Source organism: Canis aureus, chromosome 14 (genome assembly GCF_053574225.1).
Source record: "Canis aureus isolate CA01 chromosome 14, VMU_Caureus_v.1.0, whole genome shotgun sequence".
In the NCBI taxonomy this organism is placed as follows: Eukaryota; Metazoa; Chordata; class Mammalia; order Carnivora; family Canidae; genus Canis; species Canis aureus.
The window spans coordinates 32,820,833-32,836,641 of NC_135624.1; the positions used below are offsets into that span (position 1 = coordinate 32,820,833).

The 15,809-nt window shown below is 55.1% G+C and overlaps 1 protein-coding gene across 3 annotated transcripts in view; it reads right to left on the minus strand.

Moving 5' to 3' along the window:
• NDRG1 (N-myc downstream regulated 1) overlaps window positions 1–8,936 on the minus strand; it is a 56,394-nt gene extending 47,458 nt beyond the window's left edge. For 2 of the 3 annotated variants that reach the window (XM_077847320.1, XM_077847321.1), the window contains exon 1: window positions 8,834–8,936. The gene's annotated coding sequence lies outside the window, so the exon portion shown is untranslated. The remainder of the gene's footprint in view (window positions 1–8,833) is intronic. The other variant, XM_077847322.1, reaches the window with a different exon arrangement.
• Between the last annotated feature and the right edge of the window lie 6,873 nt (window positions 8,937–15,809).

Below are 15,809 nucleotides of genomic sequence, written 5' to 3' on the forward strand. Positions count from 1 at the left end.
GGGGGCGGGGAAGCCGGGTTTGGGGAGCTCTGGCTGGTGCCCTCACCCCTGCCCACCCACCAGGCGCTGCTCGCCACTCAGGGCCCAGGATCAGGGGGGTCCTCTACCCCAGGTCCCAACTTGGCTCAGCAGGTTCTCTCCCTGGGCTTGAGGCAGAGTGCTGGATGCCAGTCCCTGCCCCTCTCGGCCACCTCCTGGAAAGTCCCAACACAGAACATCAGGTCGCAAAGGGCCAAGGTGACCTTTCAGTGGGACAGAGTGACAGGGCAAGGACACACCGGGCATAGTGGGTGGGAGCCCAGGTGTCCGACCTCCAGCCCTCTGGCGCCACGTCACATGGTGATGGATGTGCAGTATCTGCCAACCACGTCTCTAAGAAGCACAGACCAAAGTTCCTCCAGACAAGGAACTGGGGCAGGACAGGTCTCCGGCTAAAACTCCAACCAGGGCCAAAACTGGGCTCCGGGTCCCAATGCCAGCTGCCAGACCGCTTCACACCACCACCTCCTCCTTTCCTACCTGCTCTCTGCAGAAGGAATTCAGAGGAAACTCATGGCAGAAAAGTAGAAGGTCACCTGGAGCTGGGGGAAGGCTTGAGGGTCAGGTGGGGGCATCATCATTTATGAGCTCTGCACCCCCTACCGAGTTATCTAGCCTCATCGCCTTACATTTGGTTTGCTCATCTGTAAAATGGGTACAACTCCTGCTCCCAGTAAGCAGCAGCATGGCTTAAATTAAAGCCTGGAACACAGAATCTGGCACAAAGCATGGTCCCCGCGCACCTTAGCCACCAGGGATACGTTCCAAGACCCTCAGTAGATGCCTGGAACTGAGATAGTTCCAAACACCATACACAGCCTTTGCTCCTACATACACACACACACACCTGTGCTAAAGGCACAGCAAGAGATGAACGACAATAACTCGTAATAAAATAGAGCAGTTATCACAACTTGCTGTAACCGAAGCTACGTGAGTGTGGTCTCTCCTTCTCTCAAAGTATCTCACTGTGCTGTGCTCATCCTTCCTGGGAGGATGCGAGGTGACGTGCCCAGGCATGTGTCATGGTGGCAGGCTACTGATGACCTTCTGACGACGTGTCAGAGGGAGGATCATCTGCTTCTGGACCTTGTTTGACCAAGGGGAACTGAAACCGTGGATTCACAGGGGTAGCTATCTAAGTAATCAGTGCATTGTCCTTCCCTGGTGGCCTCAGAGAGACCCAGGGACATATGTGAGGACACAGCCGGTGTTTCATATACACCATGAGTGTCAGAGTCGGCCCAGCAAGGAGGGGGGATGCTCATAGAAGTTCAGCAAGTGCCACCGGGGTTTCCAGAGATCGGACCCAATGTGCCACCATGGGGGTCGGGTCTTCCTGCTGTTAGCAGCGTCGGTCAATGAGTAACGAGGGCCCAAGGAGAGTTGGGCAAATACCTTTCCAGTTCAACAGACAGACCCAGGAGATAGTCAGCAATTAGCTGGACCTCCTGGGTTCCAAGGGAAACCAACACTGGTATTTGCCCAGAGAAGGGAAGAACATGACCCCAGGGATCTGGGAGGGCAGTGGGTAGAGGTATGTTGGGCATGTGAAGCCTCTAGAAAATTGTTAACCAGTCACGGGGACAGGGAAGGGACACTCGGAGTCTGGGACTCTCAAAAGCCTTGATGGAGCAACAGTAACGCTGGCTGAGGAGTCAGGGCGGGGAAGGCCTGCCACTCTGCTGTCACGTGGCTTTGACCAAGTCATCCATCTCCACCCTGAAGGTCTTGGTTTCTCCATCTGCAAAAGATGTGGCATGCACTGCGTGGACATCACATGATCCACGAGCAACGTGGGGCAGATGGGAGCCCGGGGGGAACGTGCTGGACCCAAAGATGAAAGGGTCCTCCTACCCATCTCCGGCCTGCGCGGATCCACCCTGGGAACTGAGAAGTCTCAGATCTCTCCCTGTCTGGAAGACTGAGAGCCTCCCTCCGGCTCTGGTTCTCCACCCAGGGTCTGCACACACTAGTGAGCAAGTTCTCCTGAGCCCTCCAAACTGCCAGGAAGTGGGGCAGTGGGGGTGTACAGCCTTGAAACATCCATGATGTGTTCTGGGGGCTCCGGGATGCACCCAGCCCAGCCCAAGTGGCCACGGGCAGGCCGCAATGAGACCCCACACAGACCCACCACGACAAGTAGCAGAGGAATGACTTTTTTTAGCATTTATTGGACTCCAAATTCCATACATCCTCTGAGTTTCACAGGACCCAGAGGCAGGCACCATCATGTTCACCATTTGATAGACAGGGAAACTGAGGCACAGGGAAGAAATGTGCCCCAAGTCACCACGCATCGAGGTAGCACGGGTTCAAGCAACCTTAGCTGACCATGAAATCAGCTCAGTCTACATGTACGCACACCCTCTGTCCACGTAGGACATTCTAGGGACGAGCTGCCTGTGACCAGGAGGCTTGTCCTGTGTGGGTCAGTGGAGGGAGGCACGTGCTCCTCGTCTCCCTCACACAGTCCCACAGGGTCCCCAAGCTCTGCACAGAGTCCATGTCCTAACTTTCCTACTCTCCCTCATAGTGCCCACAAAGGCTTCTGTTTTTAGCTCTCCCTGCAAAGACCCTTCCTTTTTTTTTTTATTTTCCTTTTTCTTTTTTTAAAGTAGGCTCCACACCCATTGCGGGGCTCAAACTCACCACGGTGAGATCAAGACCTGAGCTGGGATCGGTGAGATCAAGACCTGAGCTGGGATCGAGAGTCAGACACTTAACTGAGACATCCAGGCGCTCCCACACACCTTCCTAATACAGCAGTTTCTAGGCTTCGAAAAAAGTGTTGACCGCATCGTGCTATTTGTCCCTTGCCGGGATCCCCAGCAGGAGGTGGGTATTAGCACCCCAGCGAGCAGACGGGTAACCTGAGGTTTAAAAGCAAAGACCCACATGACACCTTCGAGGCCAAGTCCCACTCCTTCGATGTGGGTACTACGAGTGTGGAGAGAGGGGGCGGGCAGACGGCAGAGGAAGAGGCTGACCAGGAGGCATTGTGGACAAGCTTCATCGATTGCGATTGTCAGCAACTGGCCCAGATTTTGTCCCCTCCATAGCACGCCTGGTTTCAAAGCCATATGAAAGTGGTGTTCTTTCCAGCACACTGGGCTCTTTATAGAACAGAATTTAAAAGGGGGGGAGGGTGGCGGAAGAGGGGAGTTGAAATCAATGTGTGCTGCTGATTGGCATAGCATCGTCCCGGGATACAGCAATCCCGGAAGGTTCCAGAACAGCCCCATGTCTGCATTAACCTCAAGGACAGCGGCCATGGGGTATGTATGCCTTGGATACCCCCCTGCCTTACTTCAGATACTTGCTTCTGCTTTTTTTTTTTTTTTTTTTTTTTTTTTTGCCAAGGACATTGTGATGTCAAGCTACAAGACAGTTCATGGGGTCTCTTGATGTCTTCTGGACCTTTTGAAACTCAAGGCACTAGGGAGGGTGAAGAAGCTGGTGGTCTTGTCTCCCTATGTTCCTTCTGTAATCAACCGAGTAAAATAAACAATATGGATGAACCTACTGGACTGGCAAGAAAGTTCTCCGGTTCAGGGGAATGGAAGTGGAGAACAGAGCTCTCTTGGAGAGATAAATGGTCAATAAAATGGTACAAATGCCATTCAGAGGGGACAGCCAGACTAGAAAATTCCCAGAGGGCTCCCTTCCTGCTTTGCCTGGAGCCTGCTACTCAGCAGCATTCAAGGAATTGCTTGAAGCCAAAAGAATGGAAAAGGAACCTCCCAAAAGAAAGCGAACCCCAGCTGCACTCATTCCCTGGGTACAGGGCCAGAGCTGAAATGGGACATCTCTGTGGCCAAGCAGAGCACCAAACTCGCCAGGGGGTCCAGGACACGGAGCAGGAAGAGGGAAGGGCTGGCAATCCATTGCCGCCCACCCTCTCTCTGCAACGCCACTCAGGGAGCTTCCTGAAGGTTCTCAGTGCAGTTCTGGCAGCCCGATCAATTTGTTTGGCAGACAGAAGACCATCTGAGGGGACAAGCAGAATAATGGGGAGTCCAAAGGAGGGCACTGGTGGGATTCAAGGATGTTTCTGCAAATCTGCAGGGCAAGCATGAGCTGCACTGGATGGTCTGTGAGATAATTTGTTGAAAGCATACAAATGGAGCCAGTGTTAGCACAGAACATGGAAATAGATTCTTCCTACAAAACCCTTTGTCCCAGAGATGGGATGACTGCCACACTGACAGGATCCTCACCTCGCTGCTTCCACCCTCTGGATGGCCTTCCGATCGTTTTCCTATTAAGGAAGTAACTTAATAAATGGAGGGTGTCTTCTGAGCAACATTAATTGAGCACCTACTAAGTGCCAGGCCCTCTGATCTACAGGAAAAGGGTAAATAGAGATTCAACCCAGAATGATCTAAGCAGGGCACTCACCCTGGCAGGCCAGCCTGGAAAGGAGAGCCAGGGAGGGCTTTGTGCAGAAAGGAGGCCAGTTCAGTGCTTGGAAAGGAGAGCGGAGAGGAGACCAGGGTTCCCAGCTGGGGGTCCTCAGAACCGCATACGTCTGAAGCTCATACCCACATCTGGGTGGTGCCCAGAGAGTGGCCCAGAATCTTCTCAAAGCCAAGGGAGTGAAGCTGGGCTTGAGACAGAGAACAGGATGAAGCCCTGGTCCCCATCCGCCCCTTCAGGCAGAGCTGCACGGAGGTATAAAATTCACCCTTGGACTGAGGTCGCCACAGATTTAAGAGGAGAAAAACTGTAAAATAAAAGATGAACCCCAGATGCGAACGAGCTTCACCTCCCACCACCTCAGCTGGAGGAACACCATTGGACTGGGGAAGCCTAGATACAGAGCCTGCCCCGAATCTCCATGAGGGGAGCACATCTCATCCCTCAGGACACCAACTCCAACAAGCCTGGGCTGGCCGGGCAAGAGGCCAAGAGGGTGTTAGGAAACTCACCTCCGGCTCCGCAGCAGACTCTGCCTTCCATCCATCTCTTGTCTCCAGACGGAAAGAGAAAATAGAATGGCAGGCCTGGGACCAGACTGGGGCCAGGGAGGTAGAAGGGCGGCATGAAACAAATCCAGAAAACCTAGTTCTTGCTTCAAAGACAGGTCCAAAAGGGTCTGGGAGGCCTCAAAGGTTGACACTAGAGGGAAAGGTCCAGGGTGGCTCACCTGGAACAGGACCCCATTCACTTGATTCTAGACAAGCAAGTCACCTGCCCATGCCTCAGTTTTCTGAGCTGGGAAATGGCAAGAAGGTCTCCTATCTCCACTGCAGGAAGTGATGCTCTGAAACCACAAGGCATCTTAGCCATGGAAGAGCCGCTTACAGAGCACCAGGTTCTGGTAACATAGGAGTATGGGCTACTCTGGCCTCTCCTGTCCTTTCCCTCTCCCCCATCAATCTAGAGAGGATGACCTCAACTCTATATGCCCTGATCCACCCCAGAAAGCTCAGAAATGGTACAGATTCCCAGGTTCCCCCATCCCAGACCTCCTGGGGCTGGAAACCTGCATTTCAGACAAGGTTCTCATTACGTTTTTAGGCGGTCTGCACAGGCTTAGCTTTTTGGAAGAACTTCAAGAAGCAAAACTGGAGCCCAGCGCTGGCAGGAGCTTTCACCGGCATGCGCACACTTAGGACAGAAGTCCGTGACACCGACTGCCAAGGGAATGCCTTGAGAAATGCAATTCGTGGGAATCATTGACAGCAAACACCTAGGCGGTGTTCCCACGTGCCAGGCACTGTTCTCCGCTCTTTGCAGGAATTAACTCAGTTAATATTTGCATGTCCCTGTGAACCAGTGTCTGTTATTCTCACTTTACTAGAGAGGAAACTGAGGCACGGCACCCCCGATCGCCTCTCTGGGCTTTTCATTCTAGCTTCGTCCAGTCACCCCAAACTGCTATCAGGAAAAGGAACAAAGGCTTGGGTGTCTGACTCTCGGGTTTCAGAGCCTGGCTCTCCCATCTTTAGCCACACAGCCACGAGCAAGTCTCTTCAACTCTCTCGGCCTCGTTTTTCCCATCTATCCAATGGAGCCAACACAACTCTGGCAGAGCTCTGGCCAGGATGACAGGGGGCGGGGGATGCAGCAGCTGACTAGGAGGGAGGGTGTCCTGCCCCTCCCTGCCCCCTCCCAGCCTGAGTCAGGCCTCCTGCCCGCCAGAGTCTTACATGCTGACTCATCACCCTGGCTTCCTTTCTGAGGCACAGGGACTTTGAGTCACGCCTTGGATGAGATTTTCTGGAGTTGGGTCTCAAGGAAGAACTGCAGCTTCAGGCCACCAAGAAAACACACAATGAGATCTTTCTTCCCCATCCATGCCAGGGCAAGCTCAGGCCAGGACAGGTTCAGCGAGCCCGGTGGGGAGCCCCCGCTCTGTTGGGATCTAAGCTCCAACCTGGTGAGGGCAGCCAGAGTCCAGCCAACCACCCCTCAGCAGGCCTACAGCCCTGGCTTACTGGACTGACCCTGCTAAGTTCTCAAGAACACCTCATTGACCCTAAATAGTCACCACGTCCTGCCTGGAAAGTGGCCTCACTGAGAAACTCAGCGAAGAGCCAATGTGTGTTTGCCCTTCTCAAAGCCACGGTCAGGAGGCAAGAGTCAAGACCAAGAAGCCCCTTAACCACCTTCAATGCCAACCAGAGGGGTCTGGAGGGCCAAGTTCCAGCTCTGGCTCAGCCTTGGCAAGTCACACCCTGTCTCTGGGACTCAGTTTCCATCCGTAAAATGGGTAAGAAGGTGCATTCAGAACTTCTGTGAGTTTTTAATTCTATTCCAAGTGATCAGACCAATTGCTAATAATCCTGGATTTGCTTGCTGATCCAGGGGATCCCCCTATGGGGTGAGAAGACCCCACAAAAGGTGCTGGAAGGTCTCCCTGGAAAGCCAAATCAAACACACCACCCAGTTGACCACCAGTCAACTCCACTCAAGAGATTATAGGGTAATGGGGGGCAGAGGGAAGGAGCCTTTCCATTTCCATTCATTCAATGCATGTGTTTAACTCCTCTCAAGTGTCAGGCCCTGGGCCAGGTACCAGGTAACGGGGTGAGGCAAGCAAAGCCTTCTTTCTCACCCTCTTGTGGGGGACAAGATCCCACAAAACTAAGAGGTCACAGGTCAGGGGACACCCTGGGTTTCACGGCTTACACCAGGCCACTGTTCCCCATCATCACTACATCCCCTACCCCCCACCCCTCGGCCCTCACCCCGAGCCCCACACCAGCACTCACCACCTTCGCCTGCATTTCTTCCCTGAGCTGGTGAACCCCCAAAGGCAGAGGCTTGGGTTTGCACTCTCTGCACCTTGCTTATTTCAATTCACATTTGCCAAAGTCAGTAAAGACTCAGAATTTCGGTACAGCAGGCGGGGCTGGCGGGGTTGCTTTCAAATCGCATTTTCACAGCAGGAGCACCGTTTATATTTCAATATTTGGTTCATTTGAGGTGGCTGAGAACGGGAAGCACGGCCAGTGGACATTAGGAAGAGACTAGGGCTCCCCTGTGCCGCCAGGGGCTGCACTGGCTTCCCGGCTTCAACCTTTTCCCAGTAACTTAAAGGAAGCAAAGAAACTGAAGTCCCGGCCCAACGGTGAAGAAGACCTGAGCCTGAACGTCCCCTAACCAGATCCCCCCCCACACACACACACACTGGCTGCCAGGCACCTCCCCCTCCCCAGCCACAGCCCCGGTGCTGCCCCTGACCCACAGGGACATCTGACAGCAGAGGCGACAGACGGGAGAGTGGCTGGGGGGGAGGGGGCGGTTAAGGCGCAGATCCACTAAATCCCAGCTTCAGCCCGTAAAGTGACAGCGTTGGTGCCCGCGCGTCCCCCCCCCCCCACCGCGGCCCTCCACTCCCCACCCCGCCGCCGGGGGCTGAATCGGAGACGGCGGAGGGCCCGGGCTGGGCGCAGCAATTCCAGCTGCTGTTCCCCGGGGAGGGCAGGAGAGGCGGGCCCCGCAGGCAGGGAGACCGGCGAGCGGGGGAGGTGGGCGGAGGCCAGAATGACGCCACTCGCGGCGGGGGCCAGCGCTGGGCCGGCACTTGCCCGCGCGACCCCTGGGGACCGGGCCACTCGGGGGGCGCACCCTGCGCAGGGGCGCGCGCGGGTGGCACGCGCGCTGGGACCCTCCCCCTTACACACACACACACACACACACACACACCCCACCCCGGCTTCCAGGCTGAAGCGGCCCCCGCCCCTGAGATGCACATCGCTGGGGGTGGGAAGCGGACACACCCACGCGCCTTTCTCCAGCCTCAGCTCGCCGCGCTCTCCTGCCCAGCTCCTTTCTACACACGCGCGCTCACGCCCGCCTTCCCCACACACCCCGCGCCGCCGGGGATACACCCGACCCCGACACGCGCGTGCACACACGCACACACACGCGCACACACACGCGCACACACACGCGCACACACACGCGCGCGCGCTCTCCCGGGCCCTCCGCGGGGCTCCCGCTTCCAGGCGCTCTCGGGCCCCAGGCGCCAGCTGTGACTCCAGGGGTGGCGCTGGGAAGCGCGCTGGAGGTGTTCCCCCGCCGGCTCTGCACCCCTCTCCCCGGATCCCACTTTCCCGGCTGCGGAAAGGTGAGCGGGGACCTGCGCTTCCTCGCTTGAGCCCACCCGCCCCCGCCCGCTGCACTCCGGCCGCGCCCCAAAGCCCCTCGTCGCGCCCGCCGCAGGGTCGCCCCGCACTTGCAGCTCCGAGGGCCACAGAGGGCGGTCCAGAGGCTGCAGCGGCACCCACGGGCGGTGGAAAGCGACTCCTCCCTGCCCGGGGGCCGGCGGGGCCGCGCTTACCGAAGGCGCCGGGAGGACGGGCGGGCGAGCGGGGCCGGGGCCGGGGCCGGGCTGGGGCGAGGCGGGGCGCGCTCCGAGGCGGCGGCGCGGGGCCAGGCGAGGTTTGTTTATGCCCCGGCGGCCGGCGGCTTTATAGGCGCCGCGGCCCCGCCCCCGCGCCCGCCCCGCCCCGCCCCGCCCCCGGCGCCCGCACACCGCGGGGACACACCCCTCCCGCTCCCCCTCCCCGCCCTCGCCCGCCCGGCAGGGGCAGAGCGCGGAGGGCGCCCGCCGGGGCCGCCGCCTGTTGCGCAAGCCTCTGCAGGGGCGCGGCGGGGAGGGGCCTGCGGGCCGGGGCCCCCTCCGCCCTCGCCCTCGCCCTCGCCCTCGCCCTCGCCCTCGCCCTCGCCCGGAAGGCCGGGGCCGCGGTGGGCGCGGGTGCCCCCCACCCCGCCCCCGGGGTGCGTCCGTGTGCTCGCGCCCGTGCACGTGTCTCCGTGGGGCCCGATGACATCTCCGGGCCGCGGAGTTTCTCGAGGGCCGCCGCGCCACGCCCTGACATCCCTTGTGCGCGACTCCGCACTTCCTCCAGGTCTGGAGACCTGAGCTCCCCACCCCAGCCCCCTGTAACTGCCTGCGTCCTTGGGTTCCCCCCCACACCGCCCACCGCCCACCCAGCAGCCCCCCTCCCCCCGGAGATGCTCGCTCCGTGCCCCTTCCCTGTTGCATCATCTCTCCGCTGAAACCCTCCTTCCCGGGGAATCTCTCCATCTTGTTCACCCCATGGATCTTCTGGGCACCCGGTCCTAAGCCCACCACCAGTCCGGGGTGGGGGGGGCCTCCTTTCCCTCCCAGCGGCCTGACTCCCCTCCTCCGGAGGGAGCCCCCGGCTGGGAGGATCCTCACCCCTCTTCCTCTCCTGCTTCTCAGAACTTGTCCCGAGCACCCTTCCCACCCTCAGCTATCCTGCTCCGCTTCTGCCTTGTTTTTGTTTTAAAGATTGCCTCCGCGGTCTCAACCCACACTGCATATTAGAATCCCCAGAGGAACTTAAAAAAAAAAAGAAGAAGAAAAAGAAAAAAAAAAGGAAGAGAAAAGGTGCATATCAGGGCTCCATCCTAGGCCAGTTTTATCAGAACCTTGGGGAATGCAGACAAGGGATTGGGGTGTTTTAAAAGCTCCACAGGTGGCTGTGACTGTGACGTGCGGCCAGGTGAGAACCACTGCACTAGAGGAGCATCACTTTATAAGTAAAGGAAGACCCTGTCACTGTCCCCAGGCCCCTGCCAGGATTTGTACTGGCAGGATCCCGTGCCCTTCCCCGCCTCCCTCTTCTGGCTGATGATAAACCTGTTCCCTCCAGGGGCCCATGCTCCGCTCAAGGCAAGGGACCTGGCTCCCTGCATCCCTTTTGCCTCCATAGGCCCTGACATTTACTTATCCTGTCATTCCACAAATATTTATTGAGCCACTGCGATGAGCCAGCCTCTGTGCTCAGCCACTGGGAAAAGGACTGAGGAGGCAAAGTCCTCCCCCTCAGGAGCTCAGCATAAGAGGAGACCGAGTCTCTGTTTCCCCAAACACAGGAGAAGTCCATACTGAGGTCGTTCGTTCCACACCTAGATCAAGCACCCACTAGGTCCAGGCACTCTCCTAGACACTAGGATTAAGGTCATGAACGAAAACTTTGCCTCCCCTAGAGCCACCCTCTCTTTGAACACCCTCCCGGATCCAGTAGTCTTTTACCCACTCCCATAAATCTGTTTTCCCTTTCCTCCTCTGCCTTGGCTTTCAACAAGCATTTATTGAGCACCTATGGTTTGCTACCTGCCAAAGATACAGAGTCGAATTCAAAGCTATGGAGGAAGCTGCCTACCCTTTCCCTCAACGACAAATTAAAACGCTAGTATGTGGGTCGAAGAAGGGCATTTTGCCAAGAGAGGCCATTTCCACCCGCTTTGAGGAAGTCTTTGGGGGCAAAACACTCAGAGCAGCCCAGGCCTGCAGCCCGCTGGCCCCAACCTTGCTCTGTGGGAACCTCAACTTTCCAGAAGGCAGCAGAGAATGAATTCAGGCCCAGGGGAGGGAAGGTGCCAGATTCATAGAGAGGAGAAAGAGAAGAATTGGAATTGCAGAGGAGTAGAATTTCGGAGAGCAACAGAGTTCCAAAACCAGATTGAAAGGTGCTGGTTGCAGAGTCCAAATCCACTTGGAGACGATCTACAGAAGGTGCCATGGATCCCACACCCCGTCTCCCCTAGGTGCAGCACAGCCAGTTTCCCCTCGTGTCTCACCGTGTTGTTTCTTCCACTGAGCACCTGATGAGACCATTTTCATGTCCTCAAGGTGGCCCCACTAGAGGACCAACTGATGGTGGTACAACTCCAGTTGCACGCAGGAGTAGGAGATGCTTAGCCTCGGGAGCGACCCTAGCTGCTAAGAGCCGCCCACCACACCCCCACACCCCCAGCCCAGCCCAGCTGAGGCAGCAGAAGCGCTTGGAGCCAAATGTGGATGCAATTGAATTGAGCTGTTTAAATTATTTCTCTTTCTCGCTGGTCAGCAATAGAATTCGATTTGCTTAGTAAATGCGTATGTGCTGCAAATCCACCACGGGATGAGATTGGAGTTTCTGGACTCATGTCCTCTGGAAAGTTCTATGTAGTAACACCTTAAATTTGATCATAGACCATCCTGACCAGGAGGACCATAGGGCTTATCTATTCCCAACCTTCTTGCTTTGAATTCATGGGGATTCAGGGATGAGAGAGGCCCAGGAGAGAGCTGGAGTTCAGGAGAACACCTGCTTCCAACACTGAAGAGCTTGGGTCACCCCGGCCATCGGCACATGTCTCCTCCACATGCACTTGGAGCAAATAAGCGAGAGAGGATGTCAGAACTTCCCACCACAATTTAGAAACCTGAGGCTAAATATGTCCCATATTTTCTTCCTGATAAGATAAGAAAATGTCCCTGAAAAGCCAGCATCTCCCAGCTCCATCCTGGACCCCCCTCTCCATCCTCCAGAATCCACATTTCCCTCCCTTCTGGATCATTCTAATGAACAAGTACACGTTCACTGCAATCCACGACCCCTCCTATCATCCCAACTGCCCTCTGGTTACTGTTTACCTATTCGTCTCCCCACTTCTCTCCACCAAACTACTCTAAATAGGTGTCTATACACACCTCTCCACCTCCGTATGTCCACTTCCTTTGGCTTTTCAGTGTTTAATTTATCAAGATCCTGGCCGAAAAATTTTGCCAAGCTTGTTAGTAAAAACAATTGCCTTCCCTCCCCTCCCCACCTCACTGTCTCTACATCCAAGGCCAAATGCTTGGATTTCCTGCCTCAGCATCATCATCATAAACACACACACACACACACACACACACACACACAAGTAGAGTTACCTTTCCTAGAGTCGCTGTGAGAAATATATGAGCAAACACATGTAAAGTGCCTAGAACACTGCGTGGCACGTAAGAAGCTCTTGATAAAGTGTTAGCGGCCACCACCATCATCATCATCAGGGTCAGCATCCCAGCCCATCTTCCCTGGCGTATTGCAATGTACCTGATTCATACAGAAACCCAGTGAAATATTGGTGGAGTAAGTGAGTGGACTCGAAGACAGATCTCCAAATTCTCCATACTTTGGGCAGCCTCGCTTGGACTTTGTCAGGACGGGGAGGGATCTTTCTGCTTGCTTTAGGAGTCCACGTGGGAGGACCTCCGTGCATGCACCTCTGTAAATTCTCCCATGAGAGCATGCCTGCCCTGTGATATCCAGCTGTGAGCAATGGGGGGTGGTGTATGGGCAGGAGGTGCAAAGGAGCAATTCTAAGGAGGCTGGATGTTAGCCTGTGCTCAGGGCACATAATAATGATCCTTTCCTTCAAACATAAGTGAAAATGTATATAACTTTGGGCCCATAGAAAATAAGTTTCTAAGAAAGAAAGAAGAAAGAAAGAAAGAAAGAAAGAAAGAAAGAAAGAAAGAAAGAAAGAAAGAAAGAAAGAAAGAAAGAAAGAAAGAAAGTTTCTCTTTCCTCCTGGTATGTAATAGTTTATCAGAGCTGCTCTAATGAATCACTACAAACTGGGTGGCTTCAAACAATAGAAAGGCATTAGCCCCTAGTTCTGGAGGCCCCGGAGTCGAAAAGCAAGGTGTCCGCAGAGCTCTGCTCCCTATGAAGGTGTTCCCAGCTTCCAGTCTGTGCTGGGGGTGCTCGATGTCTCTTGGCTGGTGGCTGCATCCCCCCCTCCATCCCTGCCTCTGTCGTGTCATGGCTTTCTCCCTGGATGCTTCTGCCTCTGGCTCTTCTTTCCCAAGAAGGGCACCAGTGAGATTGAATTAAAGGCCCACCCTAATCCAGTATGACCTCATTGTACCCTGAAATAATTACATCTGCAAAGACCTTATTGCTGAATTAGGTCACATTCTGAGGTTCCCGGTAGAAATGAATTTCAGGGGCACGGGATTCACCCCAGTATGTGGCTAATGCGTGTTTCACCACAATTTGTAGTGGATTTGCAAAGACCTGCTTCTTGGCTCGCTGGGGTCGAGCTCAAAGATGCTGCTTTCAGATGGTCTCACAGGGACTCCTTCCTCGCTTTCCAGCAGCTGCCCTGCCTTTGACATCTGCCCCTCCCTGGTTCCCTTCGGCCCCTGCTTGGCTGTCATCTTGAGCAACCTAATCACGGGTCCTGCTTAATTAAGGCTTCTACTCCTCTGGCTGCCTACCAAGCGGGCCACCCCCTCCCCGGGTGGCCACGCAGATGCCCTCGCACATGCCCAGACGTCCCCCTGCCTTGCCCAGGCTCTGGGTTACTCATTCATCCTTCCCCTCACATCCCCACCTCTGAACTTGTGCCCACACTGCTTCTCCTTCCAGAAAGAGCCCTCCCTGCCCCGCACACCCCACCCCCACATACACACACATGTCTCCTTTCCTTATGGAGATTTCATTCACTGGGCGAAAACATGGATTACTCACTCCTCATTTCACCTCTCTTACTTCCTGCCCATCTTTCCCTGAAGGTAGGCATATGGGGTGCCTCGCACTGTCAATGATGGGGGAGTGGAAGTGACCTGTGTCACTTGGATGGGAACCTTGCTCTCTTGCCACTGCTACAAGCAATAACCCAGATAGTGTGGATTCCACCCCTTGGGGCCCGGCAGCAGGAGATACGATGCAGAGCCCCCCAGCTGAGTCAAAGTAGATATGTGACATGGGAAAGAAATAACCTGCCCCTAGGACCTTGAGCAGGTTTGTCACCACAGCCCCCACAGCCCATCCTGACTGGATCACTGCCCTTCAAGGCCACACCAAAAGTCAGCTTTTCCAGGAAACCTCTCTTGTTCTTCTCCAACCAGATTCACTTTTCAAATTCAATACATAGCTGTCAAGCGTTTGCAAGCCATTCAAGCACCATGTGAGGTTTAGGAACAAAGGGATGAATAGAACGATGGCATGCCTGTGTCCTTGCGGGTGTCCTCAGGTAAGAACAGAGGGTCTTGGAAGACTCCATGAACCAAAAGTCTCACCTACTCTGGAAGGTCTGGAAAAACCGTCCTAGAAAAGGGATGTTTGGAGCAGGCAGCTATGAGATGAGGCATGAGGCATGGTGGGGACCAGGACTGTTCCTGGAGCATTGCATGTTTTCCTTTCTTTTCGTTAGTCAGAACTAGTGTATATGCGGCATCAATCTGCTTTCAAACGGCCAAAGCAATCAAAGGAAGGGCATACCTATGGGCTCCTGTAGCAGTGAAGTCTAGTCAAAGCTGGCTTCAGGCACAGCCGGAACCAGGGCCTGACGTCACCAGGCCCCTGCCTCTCCAGCTCTCGGCATCTCTCAGATGAGTTGACTCCAACTTGGCTTTGTTCTCAAGGCAGGTCCTTTCTAGATCAGTCAGAAGGTTATCAGGAAATCCAGGTCAGTGAGCTAAAGAATTCCTCATCTCCAAGGAGGGCAGAGCCCTGGGAAATTTTCCCTGATTTTCTCTGAGAGGCCGTGGTTGCTGCAAGGAGCCCCAGTGGATGCCTGGGCCGGCATTCCTCCTAAAATTGCTGACCCTTGGCCCTCCGCCCACCTTCCTGGCCTGACCAGCTACCTTCACCATCACTACCACCACCACGAACTGTACCTTCCAGTCAAACCTGCCTGCCTGGCCTGGCCTGGCCCGTGCCCCCCGCCGCCACCGCACCCTGTATGCCTTTGCCTGGGCCTCTGTAGGCAGAGCTCGCAGCTCCTCTCTCTTGGGAACACACCAACTTGCACAGGGCCGGCAGGGCCTGAGTGATGTCTGCTGATTGAATGTAAGGAAGGAGGGCAGGAGGAAGGGGCTTTGAACGTCTATACAGACAATCAGCTTATAACTACCATCGCTTATCTCGATTCCATTGGCTCCTTTGTGCTTTCCAAACTTTGATCTGCTTCTTTTTCCTCCGAGGCTGCATTTCCCTTGCCCGCAGAGGTGCTTACTGATGTTCCCAGCGAACGCTCAGTCTTTGAGAAGTCAAACCTGAACCTGAGTCTCCCCACTGGCTCCTGACTGATGCTCCCCACCCACCACCACCTGGGATCCAGAAATGCAAAAGGATTTTGTTGCAACCATGAAAATCTCTTTCCAACCAGATTGCAGAAGGAACATCACATGACTTTGCATTCCTTGTGTTAAATTGAAGCTGTATCAGCCTCCTTCTGCTGGACCCGGTGGTGAATTCCATCCTGGTCAATAAATTATCCTGCCCAGTGTTATTACAATTAGGAAGGCAAGCAGTGCTTTCTGAAGCTAAACCAAAATGACTCTCCCGTTCACCCCTTGCTAGGAGCCTCCTAAGCCACGACTCAGTGGTAACACTGATTCTGCACGGCCTGCTGCTCCCTCTTTCTGGACAGAATCTGAAATTTTCATCCCACGCAGGCATTCTAGCAATGTGTGCCTTTGACCACCACTAGGATCAAATTTAAGAGAAGGAGTCTCAGTGATC